Raw genomic sequence first — 14,190 nt, 5'->3', positions numbered from 1 at the left:
ATGCGAGGGACTCTTGAACGGCCAACTCATCGGACCGTCCTGACAGCAGCCTACTATCTTTTGGAGTGAGGAGGTTCCTAGCTACTATTGTAGCTGTTGTGGCGTCCTGCATCACAGAGTCTTCACCTGTAAGAGGACCGTTAGAAGATAAGAAAGAAGGGCGCCATACGTTACCTTGACGCGGCGCGCCCGTATCACTGCTGAGACTCAATTCTAAGCTAAGGTTCGATGGGTTTGCCATTTTTTTTCAAAAGTGTTCAAAAGAGAAGGGATGGATGGAGTTAAAATTTCAAAGGGCCGGAGACGATGTTCAAGAATGGGAAATCTTCAGAGTGTGTTTGTTGGCGATGATCGATACCTCTATAAGAAGCCAAGGCGACGCGTCCACCGATTCAAAACGCCGGAATTTCCGGCGGAAGTTCGGCGACGCTTTCTCTGCTTTTCAGAAAACGCGTTCAACTTTGTCAAAAGTTCACGTGGAGGTCATCATCGCAGCTACACTTTTGCCGACAAGCGTAAATTTCGGCGACGCTTTCTCTGCTTTTCAGAAAACGCGTGCGACTTTGTCAAAAGAGCTCTGACAGAGCCGCATCCGCACTACCACGTGTCATTCAGAAAGCGAAAGGGCGCCTGTGCAGAAATCGAAGGGGCGTCCGTTCAGAAATCGAAGAGTCGTTTGCTCAGAAATTGAAGAGACGTTTGTCGACAAGGGTAAAAGAACAGTACCACCACTTGATATTATATCTATATATGTCGACCTTCGTCTTTTATGGAAAGGCAAACCTGAAGAAAATGTCCAACTCTTCCGCACCTCTGAGGGCGCTCTCCCAGCAACGCCTTTTGAAATACTCAATTTTTTCTCCCCCAAAGAAGATACCAGAAACCTGGAGTACAAATAAGGCAGAAGGAAACGGTCGATCGAAGCATGTGGAGACAACCACAACAAATACATGTGCTGCTTCATTCGCCGTTTCTTCAAAAGCAAAGGTATCTCATATCATCAAGGTCTAAAGCAAAAGTATCTCATATCATGCTCTTTCCCTGTCCTTTCCTTTGTCCTTGTTATTACTCGCATGGCAAAGTAAACGAAAGCAATCAGAGGCACTTGGAGTCAGTCTTCTGTTCTGGAACCAACTGCCTGGAATCCATTCCTGATTGCTTACCTAGCGTTGCTCTCGAGTAGTCATCTTCAACGGTTGACACACTTCCAGAGAAGGGACCACTTCTGCAAGGGGAGCAAGCAAGGCAAAGGAAAATGATACATTGAAGCATGTGGAGACAAACATAGGCTGAGTTATCCTCCAACCCTTTTCAATACGAATTGGAAAGATTGAACAAAGAAACAGACCAAAGGAGTAAGCTCAGACCTTCGGGGGAGACCAAAAGAATCCTGCTGCCCAGTTCAAGAGTAGCACAAAGGAAAATCAACGATGGGAGGAACCCCTGTGGAATCAACAACATCAAGCCTCAATGCAATCACCAAGGAGAAGATGGAATTTACATTCCACAACCAGATTTGCGTCTCTAAACTCTTCTCTTTGTTAATTACATTCTGCCATGTTTAGTATGTTTAAGTGCTTTTTGTGTGTTTACTTATGCTTTGTATGAATCTATGCTTAAAACATTGAGGACAATGTTTGATTTAAGTGTGGGGGGGGGGTAACTAATGTTGTTAATGCAAATTCGTGGGATTTTATCACCCATAACTTCAAATGTTGTTCCTTGCTGTTTAAAGGTGTTTTTAGGCTGTTTTAGAGTGTTTTAGAGTGTGTTGACTTAAAAATCCGAAAAACCTATAAAAATTGAAAAAATTGTTTTGAAAACCCAAAAAGAGTTGTTTTAAAGTTGTTTTTGTGTGTCTTAGGGTACCTTCCAACACAATGATAAGGATTGGGTTTGTAATTGCATGACTGTTAAAAAGAGTTATGAACATAGAGAAAAGTTTGATTTACTCTTGGTATATGCTTGGTTATGGTTATAATGTATGACTTCACATGCAATCATAAAAGAAAAATTCGTTTTTGTAACATGCTTGAAGGAAGGAACTCAAACAAACGCTACATCCCTGTGAGACTCGAGCCATTACTTTTTTTTGGAGAGTTATTTTCTGTGATTCTTTGTTTTCTAAAGTTGTTGCATGATCTCATTATTCCTTGCTTGGTTACTACTTAGAATGCAATTGTATCATGATAGAACTAAATGCTAGAACTTATATCCGTTTCATTCAAAGCATGACATTGAATTGCATAATATATATCAAGATGAAGTTGTTGCCACCATAGCCAAATAGCCTTACTTCCCATATTTCGTATATATTAGTTTTAACCCCGTTGAGCCTCGTTTAGCCTATTTTCTTTGCTAACCACATCACCCCTTACCTAACCTAGAGTAGGACTGTCCTATACCCTTGTTCTTGAAGTATAGTGAGCATGACTTAAATGAATTCCTTTTGATTAATATGTTGCAGAAAATAAGTGTGGGGGAAGGGATTTTTGTGTGTATGTATGTGCCTAAGTCTTAAAGGAGGCACGGGAAAAAGAAAAAAAAATGTGAGAAAAAGAAGAAGAAAAGAAAGAAAAAGAGTGAAAATAAGTGAGAATGGACTCACAAGTGTGATTGTTGAAGAAAGGGCCCAAAAAGTTTGAATATGGCCCTAAGTTTTGTGTGACTTCCCCTTGGGTGTTCAAAGTTGACTTCTGCATTCTAAAGGGAATTCTAAGTGCCTAATTCAATACTTTGCTCACTATTGCTTAAAGAACGTTTGTTTTCCCTATCCTTTCTTTGTTAGCCAAACACCTTTAGCCCCGTTTCAACCCTTATGCTTCTATCTTGATCGTTATGTGTTCAATAATGTGGAGTTTGGAATTGATATGAGCTTATGGTGTCACTGGTTCTCGCATCTAAGTAGGAGCATTCCATTCTTGAGATCATATCTAAACATGCTTATTAACTCCAGAAAATGCTTTCTTTGTTATAACATATGTGAGATACTAGTCTTTTATGTTTACATCAATCTCTCACATATAACTAGTGTAGGGTGTGTAGTCAGAAAATCTGTGTGAAAATAGAGTGCATTCTAGTAAGGAATTGAGGAAATTCTCTAAGGCATGTTACTACATTCAAAACATGGTTTTAAATGCTTAATTGTGAAATAATATGTGGTGACTATGAGTAAGAATGTACTTAAGTGTGAAGATGACAAAAATCTATGGGACTAATGATTTTTAACTTGTCATGTGCATTGGAAATCCCTGAAACGATTGTTGGAAGGTTTAGTGATGCGATTATTTATACGCACACAAATTAAACCCTCTTTTCGTCAAATTGTAATATATGTATAAGTAGGGATCGTTCTAGACCGGGGATTAGGAGGGATTGTTAACCACTTGAATTTGACTCAAAAACGTAAAATAACAATATGAAACACTATACTAGACTCAAAGAATGCAAAACTAAACTTTAAAACACTAAAACAAACCAAAAGACTCAAAACAGCACCAAAACACTCAAAACTGCCTAAAAATCACTTTCTGGGCAGTTTTGAGCACCTTGAGTACTTTGGACGAATTTGAGAAACAAAATGAATCAAAACACTTATAAACACAAACTAAATGTATTTCTAACTAATCTAACACTTTAAAAGAAATGGGAGATTGGTTTTGAATGAAACTTGAAATAAAAACAGAAACTTGGAAACAAACAGATTGTAAATTAAAGCATAAGGAAATGAAGTAAACACAAGATGAATGAATCAACAACTAATAAAATAAGATAGTACCAATGAAGATGAAGCTAGAGATTCGATTTCACCATTGCTAAGCCAAATCCATGCTTGTTAAGTCAGATTATACTCATCCCTCTACTTATTTCTTGGGTTTGTTTCACTTAGATATGATCAGCCATATGATGTGTGGATTTGATCAAATGTCTCTAATTATGAGCCTAATTGTGATGTGCAACTTTGGTTCCTAATCAAGACTATGTAGTGCATAAGAAACTTTCACAAAACCAAAGGGAACACTCGGCAGGATGTTTGCAAAACATTCCCTTCATTCATTCACATATCTACCAAGATTATGCATGATGTGTGCTTTAATCTTGGCTAAACAACCTGTGGTTAATTCAAATGATGATCAAGCACTAAAATTAACACACTAAGTCACAATTAAATCGGAGAATGAAGCAAGAAATAGATAGATTAAATGAGAATTCCGAATTAACTACATGGCAAACTTTGCAAGGCTACATCGAATCCCTAGAGGAGGATTAGTTACATTTCATGTTTGCAAAGGATTTAACATAAAAATATAAAACATGAACGAACATAGAATTAATAAGAAGAAAGAACCCTTGAAGCAAAACTGATGTAGAATCAAAGAAACACCTAAACATTCCAACAACTCAAACTTGAATTGTATGAACGTTTAGGTCCTCTTATCTTCCTCTTCGTCGTAGCACAAGGTCTAAGGGATGTTGTTGGTGTGTTGAATGGATTGGGGAATTATGGAAATGGAAGGATGATGTTTGGATTATAAGGGAGAGTCACGGCACAAAGGGGGGTTTATGGTCTACATTTCTGCAATGGATGAAGTGTATGAATGGAATGGATGGACTTTTGTGAAGGGCATGGCCCCAAGGGACCAATTTCTGTTGTGAAATGAATTGTGAATGAATGAGAATGAATGAATGAGTATTTATAGGTGAAATGGGGGGAACATGACAGCTAGGTTGCATGTGCTAATGCTTGTGTGTGCTGAAAATGCATGTGATGAAATAATTAGAGAGTGAGGGGATTGATATGCACGGTTTTGGGAGATTTCTGGTGATTGTGAGATGGAAAGCTAGGTGGAAATGCATGTGGATTAAAGCTATGTGAATGATTAGGGTGAATGTGCATGTGAAATCTGACAAGATGCATGTGAAAGGAATGCTAGAAATCTGGAGGAGGAGCCACTGCACAAAGGGGAAATATGAATGCATGTGACTTGTTTGTTGAAGATGCATGTGCAATGAAGTGGATTTTCTGCAAATGCAAGGTGAATGTGCATGTGATGGAATGATTATGTTTGTTTGAATGCATGTGACTTGTTTGTGGTGAGTGAATGCATGTGTTGATTAAAGGGGGAATGCAAAGGAAAAGCTGGAAATGGGATGGGACTCACGGCATTGAGTGATGTTTGTTTGAATGTTTGCAATGATGAAATGGATGTGAGTGGTTTGATGAATGAGTGGATGGAATGATGAAAGAATAAAAGGGTGCATGTGGGTGAAGGTGTTTGCATGTGCACGGTTTTAGGAAGAGAGGTGGATGAATGTGCATGTGAATTAGGTTGTGAAAACATGTGAATGCATGTGTTTGATGAATGATAAGTGGTGAATGATATGATAAGTGATAAGTTATGTGGTTAATGATATGATAAGTGATAAGTGGTGAATGATAAGTAATGGGAGCATGTGAGGGAATGAATAATGAATGCATGTGTATGGTTTTGGGAGAAAGGTGGAGATGCACGGCATAAGGGCATTGGAAAGGTTTAAATGTCCTAAAACTAAAGGGAACAAAGTTCCAACACTTTGGTCTTCAATTTCGTCCAACATTTTGGCGCCAAGCATAAGCTATCCATCCTTAGCCCAAAAGTGCTCCAAAAGTCTCCAAAATGCATCTTTTTGCTCCTTTAGCCCTTTGGACCTACAAACACACGAAAATAGCTTAAAGGACTAAAATAACTGTAAATTAACAACATAGATGCACGAAAACAAGCAAAGTAAGTCGCCTAAATATGCTCCTATCATTTAGGTTGAGTTTTTCTTGTTTAGTGTCGTTTTGTTTTTGGTTTCCTTTGTTTTGTTTTGCTCGAGGACTAGCAAAAGATAAGTGTGGGGGTATTTGATAGGAGCATATTCATGCGACTTAAATGGCTTGTTCTCGTGCATTTACGTTATGTTTCTTTAGTTATTTTAGTACTTTAAGCTATTTTCGTGTGTTTGTAGGTTCTAAGGGCAAAGTATGCAAAAGGATGCCTTTTGGAGCCTTTTGGAGCAAATTAGAGATTGGAATGGATATCATATGCTTGGAGCCAAGAGGATGGACGAAATTGAAGGATTCCTAATCCATTGCAGCCACATGCACTCCCATCCTTTAATCCATTGCAGCCACATGCACTCCCATTCTTTAATCCATTGCAGCCACATGCACTCCCACCCTTTAATCATTCACCCTAGCTGTCACTCCCATGCTCTCCCATTAATTAATTCAAGTCCATATCTGAGTACCCTAGGGTTTTAAGTGCCTATATATACTCATATTAACCCCTAGATCAGATCACCATCTCTGATATACATCCATTCACCACAGAAATAAGGCCTTTGTGCCAGAAATTCACCCATTCCATACACTCTTCCATTTCAGAATGTAGACATCAAACCATCCTTGTGCCGTGCTCTCCCTTACAATCCAAACACCATCCTTCCATTTCCACCACTCCCCAAACCATTCACACCATCAAACTATCCCTAGACCTTGTGCTACAACGAAGAGGAAGAGAAGAGTGCCTAAACGTTCATACAATTCAAGTTTGAGTTGTTGGAATGTTTAGGTGTTTCTTTGATTTCAAGGTTTAATGTCAATACTCTTTGTTTGTACGAATGAGGAATGGAAGATAAGAGGGCCTAAACGTTCATACAATTCAAGTTTGAGTTGTTGGAATGTTTAGGTGTTTCTTTGATTCTCTTTGTTTTGTACCATGAGGAACTAAACCCCCCTTGGTTAGGGGGTGATTCGAATATATGTTTATGCTTGCATTTTGATTTGAATACTTCTAATTGCGTTTCATAAGTTGTGGATTCAATTCGTTTAACTGTTTGATTGATAACTTATTTATGTATGTTCATTGAGAGTGCACACTTAATTTTCATGCATGAATATGACGCTAGAATATAAGTGAGTTTCACCTAATCGTTATGAACTTATATTCACAAGTAGTGGAGGTTGCTTATAAACAATCGCGTTAAACGAATTCTTGGCATAAGTTTCATGCAATCCATAGTAACGAATGCCTCGTCAACACTTATAATTTTCATAGAGCGTAATGATTCTTGCTTGTATCTCTTCTATGCATTCATGTTGAGGACTTGTGGGGAATGTTTTGAATTGTTGTATGCGCTAACTCATCCAATTCAATAACGTTAGGAAGATTTGAAGGTTAATTAGTGCATCACGGTTAACCCGGGGTGTTGAGTTTCATGGTTTATTGAAATGCAATTGGAAATCATTTTATTATGCAAGTATAACATGTATGGAGATGAACCCCTTAGCCATTCTATCATCCATTCATTCCATTCCATCAAATTCGTTTTACAATCTGTTTAGTTTATTAACTTGTTTTGTTATTTCAATTTTCGTATAAATCTAAATCCCCCTTTACTTTAATGTCCAATTGAGTTAGAAATCAATTTAGTTTGTGTTTATGAGTGTTTTGATTCATTTTATTTCCCAATTTCGTCCAAATTCACCAAAGTGCTCAAAACTGCCCAGAAAGTGATTTTAAGGCAGTTTTGAGTGTTTTGGGTGATGTTTGAGTCTTTTGGTTTGTTTTAATGTTTTAAGTGTTTAGTTTTACATTCTTTGAGTTAGTTTAGTGTTTTATATTGTGTTTTTACGTTCTTGAGTCAAGTTATTACTTAATTTCTTCCAAATTTGTGTTTGTGCTCAAATCTGCCCAGAAAGTGGTTTTTAGGCAGATTTGAGTGTGTTTGTGTTGTTTTGAGTCTTTTGGTTTGTCTTAGTGTTTTAAAGTTTAGTTTTGCAATATTTGAGTCTAGTATAGTGTTTTATATTGTTATTTTACGTTTTTGAGTCAAATCCAAGTGGTTAACAATCCCTCCTAATCCCCGGTCCAGAACGATCCTTCCTTATACATATACTACAATTTGACGAAAAGAGGGTTAATTTGTGTGCGTATAAATCACGCATCATTCGTAACTATTAGGTGAAACTCACTTATATTCTAGCGTCATATTCATGCATGAAAATTAAGCGTGCACTCTCAATAAACATACATAAATAAGTTATCAATCAAACGGTTAAACAAATTGAATCCACAACTTATGAAACGCAATTAGAAGTAATCAAATTAAAATGCAAGCATAAACATATATTTTGAATCACCCCCTAGCTAAAGGGGATTTTAGTTCCTCATGGTACAAAACAAAGAGAAATCAAAGAAACACCTAAACATTCCAACAACTCAAACTTGAATTGTATGAACGTTTAGGCACTCTTCTCTTCCTTTCCTCATTCGTACAAAACAAAGAGTATTGAAATTAAACATTGAAATCAAAGAAACACCTAAACATTCGAACAACTCAAACTTGAATTGTATGAACGTTTAGACACTCTTCTCTTCCTCTTCGTTGTAGCACAAGGTCTAGGGATAGTTTGATGGTGTGAATGGTTTGGGAAGTGGTGGAAATGGAAGGATGGTGTTTGGATTGTAAGGGAGAGCACGGCACAAGGGAGTTTGATGTCTACATTTCTGCAATGGATGAATTTCTGAAATGGAAGTGTGTATGAGAATGAATGAGAATGAATGCAATGGATGCTTATTTATAGGTGAAATGGGGGGGAACATGACAGCTAGGAGGGAATGTGGCTGCATGTTTGAATGATTAAAGGATGCATGTGGGTTGGAATTGCATGTGCAATGAATATGTGGCTGCATGTGCAAGGGGACAATCTGAAAATGCATGTGAAAGCATGTGTTGGCTGCAATGATGAAATGGATGGGAGTGCATGTGGCTTAATTAATTAAAGGGAGTGCATGTGCAATGTTTTAAAGGATGGAATGCATGTGAATATGATGGAAATCTGATGGGAATGGGAGATGCATGTGCTGATTTATGCATGTGATTAAAGGGAGAGAATGTGGTGTAATGATGAAATGGAATAAGTGCATGTGGATGTGGCTGATTTGATTTATGGAAGATGCATGTGCATTAAAGATGAGTGAATGATTATGGGTGCATGTGGATGAATGTGCATGTGCAAGGTTGTTGTTGTGATAAGTGATAAGTGTATGGTTATGATAAGTGTATGATATGATAAGTGAATGATATGATAAGTGAATGATATGATAAGTGAATGATAAGATAAGTGGTGATAAGATAAGTGGTGAATGATAAGTGGATGGTATGATAAGTGGATGATAAGATAAGTGGTGAATGATAAGTGGATGATATGATAAGTGGTGATAAGATAAGTGGATGATATGATAAGTAATGGGAGCATGTGAGGGAATGAATAATGAATGCATGTGTATGGTTTTGGGAGAAAGGTGGAGATGCACAGCATAAGGGATTTGGAAAGGTTTAAATGTCCTAAAACTAAAGGGAACAAGGTTCCAACACTTTGGTCTTCAATTACGTCTTCAATTTCGTCCAACACTTTGGCGCCAAGCATAAGCTATCCATCCTTAGCCCAAAAGTGCTCCAAAAGTCTCCAAAATGCATCTTTTTGCTCCTTTAGCCCTTTGGACCTACAAACACACGAAAATAGCTTAAAGTACTAAAATAACTAAAGAAACATAACGTAAATGCACGAGAACAAGCCATTTAAGTCGCATGAATATGCTCCTATCAAAATGCATGTGGGTTAAAGTGGAATGACAGCTAGGTTGTGATGATGAATGCATGTGGCTGATTTAATGGAGGAACAAGTGCATGTGCATGGTTTTGGTTGGAATGCAAGGGAATGCAATCTGAAATGGGAGAGATAAGTGATAAGTGTATGGTTATGATAAGTGATAAGTGTATGATATGTGGTGATGATAAGTGTATGATATGTGATTATGATAAGTGATAAATGGTGATGATAAGTAATGATATGTGGGAGTGTGGCTGAAATGAAGGATTGGAATGTTGGAATGTTATGCACGGCTAAGGATAAAGGAAAGGTTTAAATGTCCTAAAACTAAAGGGAGCAAGGTTCCAACACTTTGGTCTTCAATTAGGTCTTCAATTTCGTCTAACACTTTGGCTCCAAGCATAAGCTATCCATCCTTAGCCCAAAAGTGCTCCAAAAGTCTCCAAAATGCATCTTTTTGCTCCTTTAGCCCTTTGGACCTACAAACACACGAAAATAGCTTAAAGTACTAAAATAACTAAAGAAACATAACGTAAATGCACGAGAACAAGCCATTTAAGTCGCATGAATATGCTCCTATCAACTAGGCTTAAAAACACTTAAGTAAACTCAAAGACTCTTAACTAAACTTATATGATTCAAAACAAACTAAAAAGACTCAAAACAGCACAAAACAATCAAATAGACTCAAACTAGACTCTAGGACTTACTTTGGATGAAAATAGAATTGGTTTTGACTCAAAACACTAAAAAACACCCAATTGGGCAGATTCTAACTAATTTGACACAACAAAGTAAAGGGGATTGGGTTTTTGACGAATTTAGAGTAAAAATAAGTAACTTAAAGACTTAAACAAAGTTTGGACGAATTTGGGGAAAACTATGGGTGATAAGCTAGCCAAAGGATTCTTTTCCACACATGAAACATTTGAACACAATTTGACTTCCAATTGCTTTTTCAATAAACCATGAATCTCAACACCCCAAATTAACCGTGACATCACTAATTAACCCTCAGATTTTCCTTAAATCATTGAATTGGATGGACAACACATCAGCAACCAAATTATTCTTCCCAAGTCCCTTACATGAACTGCATAATAGAGATACAAGAGAAGATCATTAAGTTTCATGAAAATCATAAGCATTGACAAGACATTCGTAACTATGAAATCATGATACTCATGCTAGGAATTTAACTTAACATGATTGCGATAAGCAACCTTTACTACTTGTGAATATAAGTTTGTAACGATTATGTGAAACTCCCTGATATTCTAGCATCAAATTCAAGCATGCAAACTAAGTAGGCCTCCTTAATCAACATACAAGAATAAGTTCTTAATCAAACGGTTAAGTAAATTGCATTCACAATTTATGAAATCATAACTGGAATTAATCAATTCATTTCGCAAATATAATCATGGTTTCAAAGTTTCCCCTAGCTAAAACAAGTTTAGCCTCTCATGTTCATAGCAAAACAAAGAAAACTGATAGGAGCATATTCATGCGACTTAAATAGCTTGTTCTCGTGCATTTACGTTATGTTTCTTTAGTTATTTTAGTACTTTAAGCTATTTTCGTGTGTTTGTAGGTCCAAAGGGCTAAAGGAGCAAAAAGATGCATTTTGGAGACTTTTGGAGCACTTTTGGGCTAAGGATGGATAGCTTATGCTTGGAGCCAAAGTGTTGGACGAAATTGAAGACCTAATTGAAGACCAAAGTGTTGGAACCTTGTTCCCTTTAGTTCTAGGACATTTAAACCTTTCCTATATCCATTGCACATGCATTCCTTTAATCCACATGCATCTCCATAAATCATCCAACACACTTTCTCTCCCAAAAACCGTACACATCATTCACCCTAGATTCTAATCAGCCATTCACCAAAACCATTTCCCTTTGTGCCGTGCACATCATCATAAACAATCATGCACTCCCCATGCATTTCCACCCTTACAAGACCCTAATCATTCATCCATACAATCTGCCATCTTTCACAAACACTTAAGCCTTTGCTGCAACCTTCCACCTTTCTTCCACCATGCATACACTCTTCATCATTGCAGCCACCTACATGCATTATTTATTAACTCTTCATCATGCAGCCATTCAATCATTCCCAAACAAAGCCAATGCCGTGCACAACCCTTACAATTCTGATAGGAGCATATTTAGGCGACTTACTTAGCTTGTTTTCGTGCATTTATATTGTTAATTCATAGTTGTTTTAGTAGTTTAAGCCATTTTCGTGTGTTTTTAGGTTCATATGGCTAAGGAAGCAAAAAGTTGCATTTTGGAGCATTTTGGAGCAAAATTGGACTTGGAATGGATAGCTTATGTTTGGAGCAAAAGGAATGGACGAAATTGAAGGATTCCTAATCCATATCAGCCACATGCACATTCAATCATTCACACCAAAACCTTGCACATGCTTTCCCATTTCATTATTCATTCTCTTTGCACCACCAATTCAGCCACATGCACCCTTTAATCATTCAACCATGCAGCCACACATTCACCCACATGCATTCCCCTTACAATTTCAGCCATCCCACTTCATCATTGCACATGCATTCACCCTTTCATCCATTGCAGCCACATGCACTCCCATTTTCTCCCAAAACATTGCACATGCATTTTCAGCTTTCCACCAAGTTCCTAGCTGTCATATTCCCTCTTTTTCACCTATAAATAAGCACCCATTGCAGCCACAAATCACACACTCTTCCATATTCAGAAAATCATCTCTCATACACATTCATTCACGCCAGAAATTCATTCCCTCTCTCTAACACTGCCATACTTCACCATTCTTCATATTTTCTGCCCAAAAACACTCCTTGCCTTCCCCAAACATCCATCCCTACCCTAAACACATCATTCTACATCATCCATAACCCCCAAAACTCACCAAAACCCCTTGTGCTGCAGCAACTAGAGGAGAAGAGGCCTAAACGTTCATACAATTCAAGATTGAGTTGTTGGGATTTTTAGGTGTTCTTCGTTCTTGTTTTCAATGTTTACTTTGTTATTACTCTCTAAGTTTGTTGTAATCATGAGTGGCTAAACCCCCCTTGGCTAGTGGGGGATTCGAAATATATGTTTATGCTTGCATTTTGATTTGATTACTTCTAATTGCGTTTCATAAGTTGTGGATTCAATTTGTTTAACCGTTTGATTGATAACTTATTTATGTATGTTTATTGAGAATGCGCGCTTAATTTTCATGCATGAATATGACGCTAGAATATAAGTGAGTTTCACCTAATCGTTATGAACTTATATTCACAAGTAGTGGAGGTTGCTTATAAACAATCGCGTTAAACGAATTCTTGGCATAAGTTTCATGCGTATTCCATAGTAACGAATGCCTCGTCGATGTTTATGATTTCCGTTGAACTTAATGATCTTTGTTGATTGTCTCTATCATGCGTATTCCATAGTTAGGGACTTTGATTAGGAATAATTTGGTTGTAATGCGTATTCCATTCAATCCAATGAATCTAGGGAAATCTGAAAGTTAATTTAAGCGGACCTAATTAACTTGGAGCATTGAGAATTCATGGTTTGTTGAAACGCAATTAGAAATCGTTTTATTATGCAAGTATAACATGTATGGAGATGAACCCCTTAGCTAGCCTTCATTCCATTTAAATTCTATCACACATTCACATTTACATTTTGCTTTAATTTACAATCTGTACATTTAGTTTAATTTCGTAAAAATCTAAATCCCCCTTTACTTTATTGTCCAATTTAGTTAGAAAGTATCTTAGTTTGTGTTTTTAAGAGTTTTGATTAAATTTATTTCCCAATTTCGTCCAAATTCACCAAAGTGTTCAAAACTGCCCAGAAAGTGTTTTTAAGGCAGTTTTGAGTGTTTTGGGTGATGTTTGAGTTTTTTTAGTTTGTTTGAGTATTTTAAATTTTAGGTTTGCATTCATTAAGTCCAGTTTAGTGTTCTAAATATTGTTTTTACGTTTTTGAGTCAATTTCACATTGGTTAGCATCCCTAGTTAATCCCCGGTCTAGAACGATCCCTATTTGCTCATATACTACAATTGTCATCCATAGGGTTTAATTTGTGTGTCAAGTTAATTTTCATATCAAATTCCAGCATCTTCACATGCATTTCCAGCTCATCCACACTCAATGTCGTGGCTACCCATTCCATTTCCAGCTTTCACAAGCTTTCACATGCATTTTTAGCACCATTAACCCCTTTTTGCCGTGCATTTCATACCCTTTCCAGTTTTCACTCTTCATAAATCAACACATGCATTCACATGCTTTCACAACCTAATCCACATGCAATTGCATCACCCATTCACCACCAGAAATCACTCATTGCCGTGCACATTCACTCACCACAAACATTCCACATGCATTCCATCCTTTAAAACATTGCACATGCATCCATAATCATTCATTCCAGCCAAGCCACATGCACTCCCTTTAATTAATTCATCCTAGCTGTCAAAGCACATGCACATTCACCCTAATCATTCACATACACAACATGCACATTCTCCTTGCATTTCAGCCATT

The sequence above is a fragment of the Pyrus communis genome, chromosome 6, assembly GCF_041283825.1.
Source record: "Pyrus communis isolate YQ-2024b chromosome 6, ASM4128382v1, whole genome shotgun sequence".
Lineage (NCBI taxonomy): Eukaryota > Viridiplantae > Streptophyta > Magnoliopsida > Rosales > Rosaceae > Pyrus > Pyrus communis.
The sequence above is the reverse complement of the archived record's forward strand: the minus strand, read 5'-3'. Positions refer to the sequence as shown.